The 19,697-nt window shown below is 37.8% G+C and overlaps 1 pseudogene; it reads left to right on the top strand.

Annotated features, from left to right (window-relative positions):
• Positions 1-587: 587 nt before the first annotated feature.
• Positions 588-687, top strand: LOC123853315 (U6 spliceosomal RNA; annotated as a pseudogene).
• The last annotated feature ends 19,010 nt before the right edge of the window (positions 688-19,697 follow it).

Here is a 19,697-nt window from a genome sequence, read left to right as displayed (position 1 = left end):
TACCTTTGTATATTGAAACTTACTCATTTTTTGCATGATGAAAAGAAAGAGTTCTCCATAAATACATTAAAATCCAAATTCTATATAGTCCTATATTTATTATGAAGTGGGTGTTCTTGGGCTTCTATTATGTAACATATAATTTGGTATATGATACCAGAGACAAAGAGTGTTCTGGTTAAAAGGGATCTAAAAAATCATCTAGTTCATGGGTTCCCATCTAGTTCCTGAGTCCACAGAAGATCACCAGTCTACAATGGTAGAAATGTAGGTTGATAATCATGTTCAGTATTTCACAAAAGTTGCTGGAAATCATACATTTACTAGTTGATGTAGGGTTCAACTTTATTTGCTTTTGACTGGCTTGATAGCAACTCAGGGCATAAGTAATACTATTATGTATGTTCTCACTGCTACTCAGAAGATTTGGTTAGCAGTAAAGTAATTTGTGAGAAGTACATAAAATCTGGGTTTTCTGTTCAGGCTAGCCAACTAAACTTAACCTTAATCACTATGTAGTTCTTGACACTGATGAAGCATTTTCTCATATAAATTAGGCACGAAGGCATAAGAAACAGTACTGGCATTTGCTTTGATAGCATATACACTAAAATTGGAATGATACAAAGAATGGTGTGTCCTCTGAGCAAGGATGACATGCAAATTCATGAAGCATTCCGTAATTTTAAAAGGAAAGGCTATTCTAACACACAGTTTTTGTACTGGAATTTGCTAACCTGTAATACGGAATTTTCCTTTTGGCCAATAATCAGTATTCCTCTCTAAGTCACTTGGACATTGCTCGTTTCTAAGAAATTGAAACTCTAATCATTGTGACAGCTACATTGAAAAAATAATTGTACAGAAATTAACTTATCTTCATTTGGTTTTAATTTTTAAATGTTTGTGAAAGGAGAGGGGATGGGGAAGAGGAGTGGATGGTTGCTTTTGTAAGTATAAAATAAATGAACATGTATTGGATACCAAAACACAAGCAAAGACTAGCATGGGAATGAGAATCAGGAGATCTGGTTTCTGGCAATGACTCGGTCAACATCTATGGCAGTTTTAAAACATTGCTTTATTTATCTTAGTTTTTAATTTCTAGTCATACCAAATAATCTCTAAGCCTCTTCCAGTGATGCACTTCAGTGATGAAGCAACATTTTTTTTGTTGTTGAATGTACTTCATATTCTCAAGAAAGATATTTAGGAGATTTTGATCCTGGAGTTATTTATACTGGGACTTTAGGCATATTGAATGTAGGAGGTCTGCTTCCCAAAGACTCAGCAATCTAGTTTCCTCACTTTTTAAGGGCATGAGTAAGAGACTTCTAATAAGGAGGATTTTAAAGTAAATTTACCTTAAGCCTAGTTAGACTATGGTACCCTATGAAGATTCAAGAAGTGAATTAAGTAAAGGCTGAGAAACATTTGGGTAATGCCTTCTAGTTACACCCAGCAGGGAGTGTTTGGACTCTGGGTTTCTTGGAGAAAAGAGAAGTCATGAGAGTAGCTTAAAGAACTAGTGGTGCTTAAACCCATCTCGCTCAATATTTCCTGCAATATAATAGAGAAAAACAGAGATCAGCAGAACTACATGTGAAACAACACACTCAACATTCTTGGAGAAAAAGTGTGGCTTAACTTAAAAATAACTAACCAAAGCGAAGAAGAAGGAAAAAGAGAGAAAAATAAAACCAAGTCCCAGCAAATGATCTCTTATGTTCCCACAATGCCACCAGATTTTGAGGTCAAGCAAGAAGTGTAAAAAAAAAAAAAAGTACAAGGAAGAAACAAGAACAGAGCCAATGACCAGAGTAAAGTTAAGCCAAAAACATTGCCAGGAAGAATCCATCTACTCTGAGTGAGCAAAACGGGTAAAGGGGGTTGAAAGGTACAATCTTCCAGTTATAGAATGAGTGAGTCATGGGGATGTAACGTACAGCATCGTGAGTATAGTCAGTGATGTGTATTGCATATTTGAAAGTTGCTAAGAGAAGAAATCTTACAGGCTCTCATCACAAGGAAAACATTTCTCTGTGCAGTGATGGATGTTAACAGGACTTGTAGTGGTGATTATTTCATAATGTATACAAATATTGACTCATATTGTACACTTGAAACTAATATAATGTATGTCAGTCACACCTCAGTAATAATAAAAAAAATACAAGGGGAGGCCAAAAGGGAGTCACTTTAGAAAAAGAAATTGAATGAATGACTGTATGAACAGATTTTTATGTCCAGCTAAGGTGTTTGTCAAACTTTACGACTTTAAAAAAAACTACAAAACAGTTTTTTTTTTTTTTAAACATATAGTGTATTATTAATTTCAGGGGTAGACTTTAGTGATCATCACTTGCATGTAACACCCAGTACTTATCACATCATGTGCCCTCCTTCATGCCCATCACCCAGTTACCCCCTTCCCCACCCACCTCCCCTCCAGCAACCCTGTTTGTTTCCTACAGTTAAGAGTCTCTAAACAGTTTTAAAGATTTTATTTATTTGACAGAGAGAGACACAGCAAGAGAGGGAACACAAGCAGGGGTAGTGGGAGAGGGAGAAGCAGGCTTCCCAAGGAGCAGGGAGCCTGATATGGGGCTTGATCCCAGGACCTGGGACCATGACCTGAGCCGAAGGCAGACGCTTAACGACTAAGCCACCCAGGCACCCCTCTAAACAGTTTTAAACTCAAACAACTTAGAACATTCAGTATGTATGAGCTCTCCGTGAAGAATTTATTAGATTAGCTTTATTCAATTAATAGATGAGTGGGAAAACTTCACCGAACACTGATGATGGGTTTTTTAATGCATGTAACTGTGGACCTAAGACACAAACCTAGGTATGGGTGAGGGTGGAAGATGAACACATGGATATTGTATTTTGTGGCAAAGCAGAAATAAAGCAACTAAATATGAGTGGAGACGACAGAGGGGAAGTAGAAGGTAGAATAAGCTCATTGGTTGATGTATAGGGAATAGGTAGGATTTCAAGGGTACTGTTAAAATCTAACAAACCAGAAAATAAAGTTCTACTAGGCTCCAAACTGAATTTTTACTCAAAACTCTTTCCCAAAGAAAATATAGAACAGGGGGCATTATAGAGGATATAAAGCCAAAGGTGACAAGTAGAATGAAAATATAATTCCTGCTAGTTATTTTTTAAAGATTGTATTTATTTATTTGAGAGAGAGGCGCAGGAAGCCTGATGCAGGGCTTGATCCCAGGACCCCAAGATCATGACCTGAGCCAAAGTCAGATACTTAACCAACTGAGCCACTCAGGTACCCCCCTAGTTATCATTTTTTTAAAAGATTTTATTTTAGTTATTTGAGAGAGAGAGTGTGAGAGACAGCACAAAAGAAGGTAGAGTCAGAGGGAGAAGCAGACTCCCCGCTGAGCAGGGAGCCGGATGCGGGACTCGGTCCCGGGACTCTGGGATCATGACCTGAGCTGAAGGCAGTCGCTTAACCAACTGAGCCACCCAGGCGCCCACCTAGTTATCATTTTTAATTAAAGAGCAAATAATGCCATTTTGTAAAGAACTAAATGTAGCAAGTATAACCTGATATACATAATTATAAAATTATTGTGACAAAAACTGAGACCAACAGAATCGAGACATTCAAGTTAGAGGACACACATCAGTCATATCAATAAATATGAATGAAGTTAACTTGTTAAAACAATGTGATTTTCACTTTGCTTTACATAGCTATGCCCAGCCATATGCTGTATACAAGGGGAAAAATTAAAGTGATTCAGAAAAGCAAGCAAACAAAACAGACAAAGGTATACTGGGCCCACAGAAACAGTAAGAAAGAAGGGATGTGAACTTGATATCAGATAAAAGAGTATTTAAGCCAAAGAGCAATAAAATTGATGAGAGATATGTTTTAGTGCTAAATGCCATGATTCAAAATGATAAGAAACTAAGAATATGAATTAACAAAAGAATTCAGCAACCATATTTATGTGGTAAAAACTCTAGAATATAGAAATGGCATAAGTAGAGAAGTTTTTATAGACTGAATTATGAATTATAATTCATAATTATAGAAATACAATCTCAGATCCAGACAGATCAAGTGGACAAACCAAAAATTAATTAAAGAGCCAGAAGACCTGAACAACTTAATAAAATAGATCTTACCATTATATATCAAATTTTAGGCTTTGATAATAGAAAATACACTTCCTTTCCAGGTGCTTATGGAACATTTACAAAGTTTTCCATACACCAGCTCACAAGGAAAACATCAAAATGTCCTATAATGCAGAAGTACTACAAAATATACTCTCCACTTAAAATGCAATAGAACTAGAAATTATTAACAAATCAAAAAATTAAGAGGCCCTTCCACCAAGAATTAAAAAAAAAAAGAACTCTTCTATTGGACAACTTTTAGGTGAAACAGAGACATACAGATTGAAACTACAGAATTCAGTCAAATAATAAAAATACTACATATAAGAAACTCTGGGATACGGTGTAAGCAGTGGTCAAAGAAAAATTCATAATACAAACACTTCCACCAGTAGAAATTAAAAAAAAAAAATGAAAACAAATACTCAGCTCAAGAAACTAGAAAAAGGACAAGCCAAAGAAAGCCCAGGAAAAGAAATAATATAAAAAAGCAGAAGTTCAGGTAGATTAGAGGAAAACAGTAGATTTGGGTGTGTGCAAGTGTATGTGTGTGCATGCGTATTTTTGCAAGTTTCCTTGGGATTGGATGTGGGGGTGTTTCAGTGATAAACCGTGTATTCTTTTGGATTTCAGGAAATTTTATGAAAAACACAGCATTAGGATATAAAACATTTATATGTACTTTTAAATACACTTCTTTATTGTTTGAACTGAAATGGCCACACAGCAGTTCAGACCTACCCTAAACGGCACTTAGAATAAAGATGATACCACAAGCAAACTGCTGATTCAGCAGGTATATGATATATATATATATATATATACACACACACACACACACACACACACGCAGATTTTTTTTCTGTAATTCATTATTTTACAACTTGAAATTGGGAATGTATGAGATTTTCATTACATAAACTCTGATTGCTTGTACCGAAATGTCAAGAGGGGACTAATCCTTTACAGACCCCAAGCAGGGTGGTTTCGTTCATCTCTGTAACCGATAATAGGAATAAGGGAATCTATAATGTGCAGTATCTGTACCAGCCAGTGTGGTGACACGAGGAAAACAATGGACATTACTCTTGAGTGAATGAGAGGTATGTATAATCAATGCCGTGTTTCTTCAATTATGTTTGGGTTTTAGAATTATATTCTTCCAGCTTTCTTAATGCCCAGCATTACCACAGTTCTTTCGGTGGGGGGGAAGCTCTTCAATAGGTTGAGTCTGAAACACTGCCTCACTCCCCGTTTTCCATGAAGCACTCCCGTGAAATGCCTTATTATCAAAAACAATTGCATCTTAGCCGAGCACGTGTTTTGATTGGATGAGCTGGAGACAGGATATCTTATTTCATAGAATATGTCTACAACGTGAGGCTGAGAACAGTTGTTCTGAGGGTTGAGATTTTATCTTACACATGAGGGCCTCACATATTCCAGGCTTTCAGAATATCTACTGAACGACTATGTCAAAGAGTGAACAGTTGTTCATTTTTAACAATTTCTATGCAGATACAGTATTCTCTTCTTTAGACACATTACAGGTTGTCAGTTCCTTTTGTTGTTGATATCTCCCTAAAATTTCAGCCCCCAAGAACAAAAGAATATGGTAGTTCTACAAGACTAGGCCTAAATTATATTTCCCTGGTCAGAAAAATACTTTAATTACTTTATAAACTTTTCTCATTTAAAACAAATTTATCCTGTGTCTTTGATGATTACCATAAATTGCAGCCATGCTTCTTCTAATATATTCTATTACTATTTGGTTTCTCAGAAGATTTAAAGGGTGCCAATTTCCTATAAAATTTATCAGACAATAGTCAGCAGTGCTGTTTAGAGCAAACTTATAAAAACACAACGTACAAAAGATTTATCACATTGCTTGCATTTTAGCATGTTTCTAAGACCAGTAACCTAGTTTCTTCTTGCCTGCTTTTGACAAGAGTAAGCTTAATATTAAATATTAACTCTCCTCCCTGTAAAAAGGCATAGATATTATTTATTCAGGATACATTTGTTATAAAATTATTTAGAGATTTTCATACTCTACTGCAATGCCTGTATAAGGATAATTCCTCCTTGTTTGATTTGATTGTCTTTCCCCATAAATTTTATTTAGTAGCCTTGTCACCTACCCCTGCCTGCACACACAGACACACACATACACAGAAACACTCCTTCAACATATATATCCTTTTGGTTCTGAATCTTGATGAATATACCTGCTAACACATCTACTTTCACTATTTGGCTGTCTGAGGAAGTTGACTACATAGGACCACTTCTTTCATTTATATTCTTTCTATCTCACCATACCCCTTCTCACAGAATACTTTATTGATAAAAATCTGGAATTTTCTTCAGAGGGAGGGAAGCCTAGACTATGGGCTTTGGCCCAGCCCCGGGACCTCATTGAAGTGATCCTTCTCCTGATGTGTGCAGCTCCCTGATCCTCTCACTAAGGTGAGAAGGGCAAGACGAGCCACAGCCAACTTTTTGGATTAAGCCAGTATCATTGAGTAGAACCCTAAAATCCTACCTGATCTGCAAACATAGATTGCAGATCTAAATCATTAAATTTTTTAGGGGTCCTGAGGGGGCAGCTCTAGGTTGCCTGAAGCTGTCTAAGTCTGGTTCCTTCAGAAGATGGCACCTCTCTGAGCAAAAGACGATGTGGAAAAGAGAAGCACAAAATCTCATCTGTTGAGCTCTCATTCCATATCCACCACTAAGTTGTTTATTTTACTTTCTTAGATTACTTAAAGTCATTAAATTCACACCATAGTCTTTGGTAGGTAGACATTGTCATGAGGACATTCAAGATCACACAGCCCCTAAGTGTCAGAACTGCAGCTAACATGCATCCCCCCGCCCGCCGCATGAAGAAGCATCCCTCTCAGAGCCCCCACAGCTGCTCTGCCAGCCAAGGTGACAGAGATCCTGGACTCACATCAAAACTGAGGACTGGCCTTATATTTTAAGTCTCTGTAGATATTTATATTATATTCTTCTTAAAAATTACGTTCTTTTAAATACCTAATGGAAACAGGTCTCTAATAAAATCCATGTTCTTCTTCTTTCAAAAGTATGGAGTTGGGCTGGGACTCAGCTGTCTTACTGGGTACCCCATACCTTTGCAGAGGCATTGCCATGTAACTGAATTCTCTCCTGGTCCCCCAAAATTTGGATGTCTTGCTGTATATACTCTTTTCTTCCTACTGGCTGAGATGAGCAGAGCACCACTGCTCATGAAGTCATTTGTTGAAGATAGCAGAGCCACTGTCCCTCTGGGTCTCTGAATCATGGCATGTGGGTAGCTGGCTGCCCATTGCCTAAAACACCCATCCTGGACTGCTACATGAGTAAGAGATCTTTTTATTTCCTAAACCAGTGAATTAATGTTGGGTGTCTTGTGGCAGCAGAATAGCTTTGTCTATCCTAACCAAGGAGCACTCTGTTTGTATGTTTTTTATTAGTTTATGGCCCATGAGATCATGAACCAAGGGCCAGATGCTCAACCAACTGAGCCACCCAGGTGCCCCGTCTCTCATAGGCATTTCTAACTTCCTACAACTAAGACATGGTTATTTTTATGGAATAATTATTGCAGAAAGTTGTCATTTCAAACTTAGTATTTTTTCTTTCTTCACATAACAACTTAATCCAGTGTCTCAACAATACACTTAAATTTGTTTTCATGATCTTAGAACAGGTGGGCACATATTAAGAAATGTCAAAGTCCATCAGCCCTGCTGAATACAGGTATTCCACGTGGTGATTTTCAGTATAGTAGGAGAAAAAAAAAAGTCAATCTGTCAAAATAGCAAGACAGTAATATGTATTTTCAGTCTTCATCTCTCACCTTATCCCAACTACAAATGTTTTCTCTTTGTTTATATATCTACTTTTACCATTCATGTCCCTGGAATTCTCAGCTGTGTGATGTAAGTTATGGAAACATCCTTTGGATTCTATCACATTTTAAATCAAAACCCATTACACTTGAGGAAAAAAATACAAAATCTTTAACTTGGTCCACAGTGGACATGGTCAGGCCCATGCCTTCGTAACTTCAAGTTATGAGAATGATGTATGTCTTTATCATTCTCAACATACAGTAGGCTTGCTTTTTTGTTGTTGTCGTTGTTGTTTGTTCTGGGGTTTTTTGGTCAGTTTTTTCTTTTCAACACTGAAGCACTTTCCTACCTTAAAGCCTTCTCCCTTACTGTTCCCTTTTCAGGAATACCTTTTCCCTACTTTTTTCTACATTTCAAGTTAAAGGACATTCCTTGAAAAAGGCTTTCCCCAACCTTCAAATATGGTGCCCTGTTATAACTGAACACTTAACAGTATATTAATTTACTTTTGTATCTAATTGTTAGGTTAATAGTCATGGATTCGCTGGAGTGAATACCTATTATTTTGTCTCCTCAGCATTCCTCTACACAGAAATACCTTTCTGGAAACTTCTTCCCCATTCCATCTATGTTATCTTTCCTAGAAAGGTCTTTTATGTAATTGTAAGCCCAGCCCAACAATTGTCTAGTAAAGAGATGGACACCTAATTCCATCTGAGCACCTTCTTCTAGTCAAGTTGATTGGAAGAGGGGCCAATCAGAGTTCCTCCCTAGGATTCTTCAAACTGTAGTAATCATAATCAGCCTTTTCTTGAGCAGCACTTGGTGCTCTTGACAGCCTTGTCTCCACAATTCGGAGAACTCCTAGATGTCCACCATGGGAGAGAATGAGCCTGACTTGCAGAAAGAATCAGAGATGAGAAAAGGAGGGAGAGTACCAGCAGTATTTGGATGCGTGGCTCTGGTTGTTCCGGAAGCCAGGTGACAACATTGGTCCTCTTAGAGATAGACTGACTTTATGAGCTACTTCATTCTCTTCAGTGCTTTTACTAAAGTTAGTTTGTGTTAGATTGCTGTTCCTGGAAGTTAAGTTGGCTGACTACTAGTATGTCCTATGTCCACAAAGTCACCCTTTCTGGCCAGGATGCCCAATCCTCCATTTTTTTCAGAACAAACATCTTTGTGTGATTTTGCAAAGGAGGCTCTATCTGCTGAGAGTATATTAAGCTACAAAGGAACCACATACTAATAATCCTATTCTTCGATTTCTTTATTTTTCTCTAGACTGTGAATGTTTGTGTGAGGGTTTTTTGTTTTGTTTTAAAATCTGGAAAGTGTCCAAACTGTAAAACTTAACTTGAATATAGAATTTAATACTTGTTTTAAAACCAACCACTCTAGACTTTAAAAATTCTCCTCCTTTCTGTCCTCCCAAAATGTAAATTCTTGTTTGAAAATAGGGTAAAAATTTTTCTTCTTTGTAAAGTATGTTTTGCCCATTTTTAGCATTTACTACTTCCTCAGTTCTGCCACCTTAGGTACAAGTGGAGAGGAACCCAGCTATTTGGGCACATTTGCCTGAGAATAGCCTGCTAATGAAGGATCCAGGTATCCAACTGAGCAATGTAGAAATGTAGGCTCCCCCTGGTCTCTCAAAATTCCCACCCTGGGACTAGGATCTTGCCACCTCACCATATGCTTAGAGTATTTCAGGGAGTAAAGTCAAATTGGAACCATGTTTCCTGCTGTTTCACCATGATTGTTTGTACAACAGATGCAGGCAATCCATCAATGCCAGGAGAAACTAAGAGGAAACTGCTCTCATGACCATAGACACCAAAACACAGTCTTAAATCCTTGCTTAAAAAAACAACAAAGACCATTATTTTGATCTTTGGGGAAAATATCATTAATATGAATATCATTAATCCACTTGGAAGTAGATTAAACATAAGCCTTATGGAAATAAAAGTTGGATAATTGGTTGGGAGAAATAGTAGTAATAATGACATTAATAACATGTAACTAATCCTTTATTGTTTACAAACTTCTTCTTAAGCCATTAACATGTTTAATGTGTTCATCTCACCAGAAGTCACATTTTAGAGATGAGGGAAATGAAATTTAGTTAGAGAATGTGATTGAATAAGTATTGCTAGATAATATACAGGGCATCTGGTTAAATTTGAATTTGAGCTAAAAAAATTTTTTTCAGTTTAAGTACATTTCAAATAGTGCATGCTCATCTAAAATTCACATTTAAGTTGGTGTCCTGCATTCTTTTTTGCTAAATCTGGGAACCCTAGATAAAACTAAGGTTACAAAGTTAGTAATGGGCAAAGCAGGAGATCCTTAACAACCACTGGAGAAGGTGATGTTTGACTTGAACTTTGAAAATATTGTAGCATACACTATTATGGATTTATTGTCAGGACATTGCAGGAAACATGATTTCTTCACATTCCAAATTTCCAGGTGTGAAACTAGTTTGAAGTTATCTACCAATTCTGGTGAGACTCTTTAAAATACATGCAGTATATTGACCCAGGGAGAGCTAAGAATTAACCAGGCAGATTTCTTCACTGGCTACCTACCACAACCACTAATGACTAAGGGTTAAAACCTTCTTTGAGTGCAATTTATGCTCTGGGATATTTATAAAGAACAAGTCCATCATTAGAAATAATGACCAATGGATTTCAGGTCTCAGCTTGGACCCTGTGAGAAAATAGATAAAAAAAAAAGGACTTTTCATGGGTAGAAGAGAAGGAGGATCATTTAGCCTTTTGAACTCTTTGGGAATTAGTATGGGAAGTAAGTCAATGAAGCTACAGTAGAAGACTTTGGTAGGCTTCTTTTGGTTCAGTCTCCAGACCAGATCCTTATATATCGTACTAAGACCTATGTATTTTTTCACTAATGTCAGTTTTAAGACTGCTAAAGCTATATATGAGTCCAAAGATAAAAAGGTAAGAAGCCTATATAAAAACAGAAATTTTATCAAAAATTTAAGTTCTTAAAGAGTTAGCAATCATAGAGAAATTCTCAAAGGAAACATACAGCGTTTCTTTCTAGATGTGAAGTAATGAGTTCTGTAACTTGCTTTATAACTACTATCAAGCTAGACAGAACTAGTCAGTGGTGGCTGGTTGTGTTACTTGACTGTAAGATACATATCACAGGCTTGGGCTTAAGCAGTTTCCTCTTTTCAGTGGGCATATTCACAGAACACCAAAGTAAGTGCCCAAAGGGAAGTCAGGACCATTGATAATCCTGAGGAATGGGACCTTTTCCTTCAGGTGGCAGAGCTGAAAACTAGTACACCCTCCAAGGAGGGAATCAATTGAATGATATTTAATAAACTATCATCACTTTATCATGTTTTAGATGCATCTACTGTTTCAGACATTCACACATAAATTTGAGTATTTCTAGAATAAACTAACTTGCAAGTAACATTCCTGGTGCATACTTAGAGTGTCGTGAGAAATGATGACATAGGTCTCTGTGGCCTATGTGGAATGAATGATACCAGGGAGAACTCATCAAGCCTGGATCTGTGCGAGATTAAACTAAGTGACAAACATTAAGAAGCTTAACACTTGACCACAGCGGCAACGCTGAAAAGCATTAATCCCCAGAATGCTTTCCCAGGGCAGTGCTAAAATTTATATAAAACATAGACATATCTGAAAAGGATGAAATCACTTACACCTAAGGATATTAACTCCTATATGTCATCGATGGCAAAAGGGCAGATCAAACTGCAGGTGGAAAGTAACGCAGATTTAATTAAGAGAGGTATAGACATCACTGCTAGGGAATATCTTTCGGAGAAGGTCCACTGAAGCCCAAACTTCATGGATTCTGAAGCAACGTTTCCATCTTACTGGGACAGAGAGATCAATAAATAGTGGTCATTTTTGGAGTCAAGCTGATGCTTATTCTCTGTAAATTATTCCCCATAAGTATTGCACTGTCAGAGAATGAATAACACATACTATCTCCTGCTTAAAACTCCTTCCTTTTGGGATGGAGCTTACTTCCCATTTGAGATGTAAGTTCCTTAACCTTTTTGAGCATCCTTTTTTTTTTTTTTTTTACCAGATATGACAGAAAAGAAAGGTCTAATGGGATTTTTACGACAGGTGCATGTATAGCGCAAGGGAGCAGGTTACAAATAAATTTTATCATAGGTTCTCTAGTCTTCATCCCCCCAAAAAGGTACAAAACAAGACGTTTCTGACTTTTGCTGGAATGGTTTCACTGCCGAAGGCCCTGGACACTGTGATTATTTGCCCCTAATCACAAGGGAGCAATGCCAGCTTTACTCAGAGAAGTGAGGTGTCTGACCTTGACACAGAGGATTGAATGCAAGGTAGAAAATAGATCAATCTAGTCTGGGCACCAAACGTGATGTGGAGTAAAAGTTCTTGTAAAACACTTTTAGCAGTTTCTGTTATTTGATTCCTCTAATATTTGACTCATTTCAATTGCAAAACAAAATTCATGCCACTCCTGAGGAGGAAGGGGTCTCTAATTTTGGCAGACTAAACAATATCCTCTGACTAAATGAAGAATAATGGCATTGCCTACTTTCTACCCCGAAGCCCAGTTGGCAGATGGCAAATCAAGGAAAACATGAACTCTGCAGAAAGGGTTTGGAGGTCCTTCTTCTCTTACCTCTTTATGAAATAAGATGAGGAAGGAGAAAGGAGGTGTCACTAAACTGTGGGCCAAGGAAACATACATATAGGCATCAATCCCCAGTGTGCAATGGCTGCTCAGCCCACAGCTCCTCTGAACATGTTGTGTATCTCCCAAAGCAGGAAGGACTAAAAAGGAGCCAGAGATACCATTGTCTGGGATGGAAAGTTTCTGTGAAGCAGAAAATTTGTGTGAAGAAAAGAGAAAGGACCTTACTGGAAATTTTTAGAACAAAGGGGTGAGGTATATCTATCCTTTGCCCAAATTCACTGAAACAGCTACTGCTTTACCAGGCAGGTAAAAGGAACCATCCGTATAGCTTAGGACCTTGCATCTTGGGTGTTGATGTCTCTGGGAAGATTAAAAGATTGCCAGTGTCTCCACTTTCCAACAAGGGTTTTTCAATGAGGTTTATGTAGATATAGAAATATTCATTGTCAGAAGCGAATGGCAAGTGGATCCATGGATTCTGGTCATGTCTGCTCATTCTGTAGGGCATATTCACCAGAGGGGTACCTCTCTCAGGGGCTGACAAGCCAAACTGGAGAAACTTTTCTGTGAAGAGAAGAACCAAAAAGTCTGACCCAGTAACACAACCGTAGTCTTTAGAGGGAGTATATACCTCTTGGATTTAAACTGAGGCTCATAATACAGGTCAAGAGAAAGGACTGTGAGAAAACATCTAAAAAAATGTTTTTGGTAAGACCTAAGTCTGATACTATTGAGTAAGGTGGCCCTTCAGCTGCAAACTTCTGATAGACTATCACAGAAAAAGAAAGAGTAAAATTTTCCTGCTCTTGACCACGGAATATCAATCAGATTTGGCCCATTGAATGCTCCATGGCATCTCTTCTTTGAGTCTCATTTCCATCTATAAAATAGGAATGATATTACCAGCATGTTATGTGATAAAGGGTAACATGCATTCGGTGTTAGTTGATAGATGGTGTCAGGAATGGAAAGAATATTGGAGATTACCTGTTCAATAAATGAAAAAGAAAGAAGGAAAGTAATAACGAGAATGAGGAACTTTTCTAAGATCCTAAATATTATTTTAACAAATCCATCTGTAGATTTCAGTTTTATTTACTCGTCCAGAATTTCTCAAATATGCTAGATAACTTATATCTACGATTTACTTTACAATATTCTGGCATGGGCAGTGAGATATTATGTATATGCTAAGTAGTTAAACTTCAGCTTTAGGAGCAATTGTCCTCACTGAGAATCCACACTGCAGGAATGATAGCTAGCATTATGTGAAAAAGTCTATATTCTAGAAGCAGCTACTACGAGATATCTTGATCAACATCTCCTATTCAAGTTAGATTGGTGAATGACAGAAACATTTTTATTGGTGAAATTAGTTATTTTGAAATTTGCTTAGGAAATGATAAAATTGATGCTTATTGGTGAAATTAGAAGGTACTTAAGACATATGGATTGATGAAAAAAATCAGAATCACTTCTCATCTTTGCAAAAACCGTGTGTACATCTAGGAGATCACTAGTCTTTAGGGATAGCACCCAAGACCAGTTAGTCCTGGCAATGATTTAAGACAATAGATGGGGTTGTATGATGATGATGACAATAAGTAACAGAATTTTACCTCTGCAGGGATATATATGTGTCTTGAATGGATCTTTCAGGTGAGGTGGTGGTCAGAACATTGAGAAAGACAGCAGGGACTACAAGCTTACAGAGACTTACAGGTGGAGTGAATGGTTCTGCCGGCTTACAAATAATGGTGTTTTTATTTTTTAAATAAACATTGTTTAGGAGTCAAAATTTTATCTATGATTGCTTTTCAGTGTAAATGCTGATTGCAAGGTTTTGAAGGGAGCATCACAGAGTCTCCAGTATTTCAGTGGCTTCTCTTGTCTCCAAAAGAACCTTAGAGTGGGGGCGCCTGGGTGGCACAATTGGTTGGGCGTCCAACTCTTGGTTTTGGCTCAGGTCGTGATCTCATGGTTGTGATCTCAGAGTCATGAGATCAAGCCCCGTGTGTTCTCTCCCTCTGTCCTTCCCCCCTCTCTTTCCCTCTGTCTCCCTAAAATAAATAATATTTCTTTAAAAAATTGCTTCAAAAGAATGGAAGAGTTAGCACAAATTGGCTTGAGTCAGTTCCCTTGCTTAAGAATTATAGCTTTTTGTGGGTGTGTTAAGCACTGTAGCTGACCAAGAGGAGAGAGATGTGGAGGAAGGGATGCGTTTTGCTGCTATTTAATAATTTTTTTTTAAATTTTTTATTCTTATGTTAATCCCCATACATTACATCATTAGTTTTAGATGAAGTGTTCCATGATTCATTGTTTGTGCATAACACCCAGTGCTCCATGCAGAATGTGCCCTCCTCAATACCCACCACCAGGCTTTGCTGCTATTTAATTCAGAGTTTGAAGGCAGTCTCCCAAGGTGTATGCAGAGCTCACACTGAAAAAAGTCCTCTGTTTTCAACAAATAATCATAGTTGAAGATGGGAAATCTAAGGGAAGTGACTAAGGAGAAAGAGATGTTATTAAGTGAGGATATGGATTTGAGGAGATAACACTAACACTTTTGGGAAGCATTTCGAGAAGTTCCTCTTTGGGGGAGGAATATCGACACCTGGGAAAGTGGCATTAAATAAATAATGCTGCCAGAAACGCATCAGGAGTTTAGATGCACTCTGAGCACAGACTCACAGACCTGAATTAATGAGGACATCTTGTATTAAATCATTTGACAAGCTGGATGCTATTTGTCATTGAAATGTAACTTAATATATATTTTATATGCTATAAAATGCTCACCTTCAGATTGAGAGTATTATGCTGTGAATATATATGTGCATGTGGATGTGTATATTTTTCTCAGCCTAATTCTCTATGGAGATGCGTACTTGTCAGGACGCACCCTTAGATGTTGAGCCGGGGGTGGGGGGAAGAGGGAACCCCTTACAGGGCTCCTGCAGGTGGCACCTGATGATCTGTTGAAGAATTTCTACTAATGGGTAAGGCTCTATAGGGCTCCTCATGAGGAATATGGCTGCATTTTTACCCACTCCTTCCATCCACTTACCCATCTGTTTACTATTGCCAGATTCATGGTCCTCAATGCCCAAATTTGTCTTGTCCCTCTCCAATGTACAGCCTTTTGACAGTTACCCATTTCTCACAGATGAAATCCAGATTCCTTCCCCTGGCAGTTCAGAGCTGGCTAGATAGAGCCTACAGCAATCCCTTCCTCTGAATAAGCCAGGGATTTTGATGTTTGCTGCAACCACCTTAAATTTGCTTGATTGTGCTTTTCTCAAGCCTTTTTAGTCTGCTTGCTTTGCAAAATCTCATTCTGAAAAGAATCAAAGATCTTATATTTATTAAAAGGGGAAAAAAAGATGGGTGTGGCTCTGTTCCCAGTTTCTCTAAGTAGTTATAGGCAAAAAGAAATAAGGGAATTATTCAACAAAAACAAAAACAAAAAACACCCTTTTCATAAAAAAAAAAAGCTTGCCCACAAACTGTCGAGGCATTCATAAGCAATTTACATAATCAACATGAATTCCAAGTATCTCTGTGCTCGATTACATTAGATAAAAACAGTTTGCTCACTATAAATCCAGTTGGCTCTCCTTTCTATTTACAGTTAAGGAAAAGTTCTCTTTACCTTAAATGGAAAGAGGATGCTTGTATCAAGATGCCAAGGAAGTGACACTGTAACATACCCCTCCTAAAATGATCAATTATTCGAGCTTAAGTTTTGCCACTGGAGTAAGAAACATCTAAAGAAAGTATTAAGAGAGAGAAATATCCAAGCAATGGAGGAAAAGAGATCTGTGTAGGCCCAAATGAAAAAGAGCCTGGCACCATGCCCTCATAGTCTCTGCCAACCCTCCCATCTGTGGCCAGGATGAGTTAAGGTATGATAAAAAAAAAAATGTATTCTGATATTTGTATGTATCGATGTTTCTTTTTCCTTATTTTTTCTAGTTAAAGATGAATTACAACCTTAGACTAAGATGACAACATTGTTGTGTTTTTTCTTTATCTGAGACATGTTAAAATGGTGAACAGGGCATTGCTGAAGGTTTATTATGGTGGGAGCAGCATGTGGGGCAGCTTTGCATCCCAAAATAAATTTGGAAAGTGGAGGCAGAGAGAAAGGAAAACAAACAGCAACCCCCATCCTTTACCTTCCCATCAAAGGTATTCAGATGATTTGTACACCTGGCCAGAGGCAGGCTGAAGAACATACCCTGAGTGACTTCTGTCTTCATTTAATACTTCCAGTTTACTTCCTGAAATCCTAGGTTGGTTTCACGTCTCCCTACTCCACCTGCCAGCCTCATCCACGTGAGACTTCGTCCACACCAGACACACAATGGTCTTCAGACTGCAATAGTGGTGGAGGCAGAGAGAGAATTGTGTTTGCAGGAGGAAGACATGTCTACACTCCTTCCATCCCATTTCTCAGACCCTTTGGTGTGGCATTCTTGGTGGTAAAATTTGGGAGGGCACGGTTTGGTGATAGGTGTGACTTTTGCTTTTGAGAGATAAGAGCGCAGAGGTTGAAAGGGAAAAAAAGAGCAGTTTATGGAGGCCTGGTGGGCATTTCTATTTGTTCCGTTCAGTTTACCAGGTGAGGGGAGAGGACAGGGACTTAAAGCAAAGACTGGTGCAAGAATGAATCTTCCTCTGGCTGGAGAGTGAACAACTGAAATCTCTTAAAAGGATGGAAAACTTTATCTTAACCTCCTCCTACTTATTCCCGTCACCAAAGGGATTGTGTATGTCTGGTGGGGGGGAGGGAGTTGCTAAATTTGTGGATCCGAAGATTCAAGAACAGTGAGTGGATGATGTTTTCTAGTGAATGAAGTTACTCTTACCTCTTTTTTTCTACTCTGTTATACTTACTTCAGAGAGAGAACTTTTCACATGCTTTATTTCTCTTTCTCTTTTTGCCTCTCTGTCTCATGACAGTGGAGAATATATAATATACAATGACAAATAATGTGGCGTGGTCCTTTAGGACAGTGGTGCCCAGACTTTGGAATTTTATGGATCAGTAGCATTTCCAGGGACTTACTGTAAGCATGCTGATACTATTATGCAAGTTCAGCATGTATCTATATAGAAATAAGTATAGTTATATATGCCATTTACCATCATCCTAATTTGATAATATAAAAGAAGTTTTAACATAAGAAACAAAGTAATCTCAGTGTTTCAAAAAAATAGTAAATTTGGCTTTAAAAGAAATCTTATCAAATCTTTACTGGTCACATGGAGACCATCATTTCGAAGTATTCAGATCTGAAAGGGAAAGTTTATTATTCACTGATACTGAGCTACTAATTTAAGTCAAATTCTAGATCATAATTTTTTCTTTTTAAATCAATTAATATGGTGAATTGTGTTGATTGATTTTTAAAATATTCAGCCAACCTTGCATTCCTGGATAAACCTTTTACAAATGATTGTGTTCAAATTTCTGAAACTTTCTTTAGAATTGTTCCATTGATTTCATGAGGAATATTAGTCTGTAGTTTTCCTTTATCGTAAGTTTTGTCCAGTTTTGGCATCAGGGTTTAGTTGGTTGAATGGTAATTATAAAAAGGTATGTCTAACACCCAGAACCTGTGAGTATTATTTCATATGGTAAAAGAGTAACTATCACCTTATATGGCAAAAAATGTGGTTAAGAATGTTGAGAGGTTCGAGGTTATCTTGGATTATCTGACTGGCTCCCACTCCAAAGACAAGTGCTCCCATAAGACAGAGGCAAAGGGACGTTTGAAACAGATAGAAAAGGACAGGACACACAAGAAGAAGAAAATGTGACACAGGCAGAGATTGAAGTGATAGGGCCACAAACCGAGAAAACACCAGGACTGATAACACCCGAAGTTGGAAGAGACAAGGATTCTCTCCTAGAGGCTTTTGAGTGTGGTTTTACCGACACCTTGATTTCAGACTCTCGACTCCACAACCGAGAAAGAATACATTTCTGTCATTTTAAGCTACCTAGTTTGTAATAATTTCTTATAGCAAACACAAACTAAAATACAACATAGTGATGGTCTCATGGAATGAGTTTCTACACCCGTTTGTAGAGAATTTGTACTGTTTATTTATCTTTGAAGCCATCTGGCTGTGCGCTTTTCTTTGTGCATTTTTTTTCCCGTACAAAGTCAACCTCTGTAATGGATATAGGGCCAATCAAGTAATCTTTTCGTAAGTAAGCTTTTAGAGTTTATCTTTCAAAAAAATCATCCATTTCTTTTGTACTTTCAGATTTATTGGTATAGAGTTGTTATGATGTCACCTGTTATTTCTGCTAAGTTTTAATATTTTGTGTTTTTTTCTTTTATAGTTGTTTCAGTGTGTTATAAGATGGATTGTGCTCCCCTTTCACAGTGCCCCCTACCTACACCCCCCCAAAAAACCATGTCATATGTTGAAGACCTAATCCTCAGTACTTCAGAATGTGACCTTATTTGGAAATCATATCACTGGAGATGTAATTTATAGTTGTTAAAATGAGGTCATACTGGAGTAGAATAAGCCTCTAACCCTGTTTGACTGGTATCCTTGAAAAGGAGTAATTGGGACACAGACACACTCCTAGGGAGAATGCCATGTGAACATAAAGGCAGAGATTGAAGTAAAGCATGTGCAAGCAAAGGAATAACAAAGATTGCTAGTAAACCACCAGAAGCTATGGGAAAGGCCTGGACACATTCTCTTTCATATTCTTGCCTCTAGAACTGTGAGACAATAAATTTCAGTTGTTTAACTCACTCAATTTGTGATACTTTGTTGCAGTCCCACCCCTAGCAAACTGACACAAAATGGGAAGGTAAATCCAGTCCTGATTAATATATCTCGCCCATGGGGCGCCTGGGTGGCCCAGTCGGTTAAGCGTCTGCCTTTGGCTCTGGTCATAATACCAGAGTCCCAAGATCAAGCCCTGCATTGGGCTCCCTGCAT

This window comes from Mirounga angustirostris, unplaced genomic scaffold (assembly GCF_029215605.1).
Source record: "Mirounga angustirostris isolate CCGP_5_RB_7025 unplaced genomic scaffold, mMirAng1.0.hap1 SCAF_14, whole genome shotgun sequence".
Taxonomy (NCBI): domain Eukaryota; kingdom Metazoa; phylum Chordata; class Mammalia; order Carnivora; family Phocidae; genus Mirounga; species Mirounga angustirostris.
The sequence above is the reverse complement of the archived record's forward strand: the minus strand, read 5'-3'. Positions and strand labels throughout refer to the sequence as shown.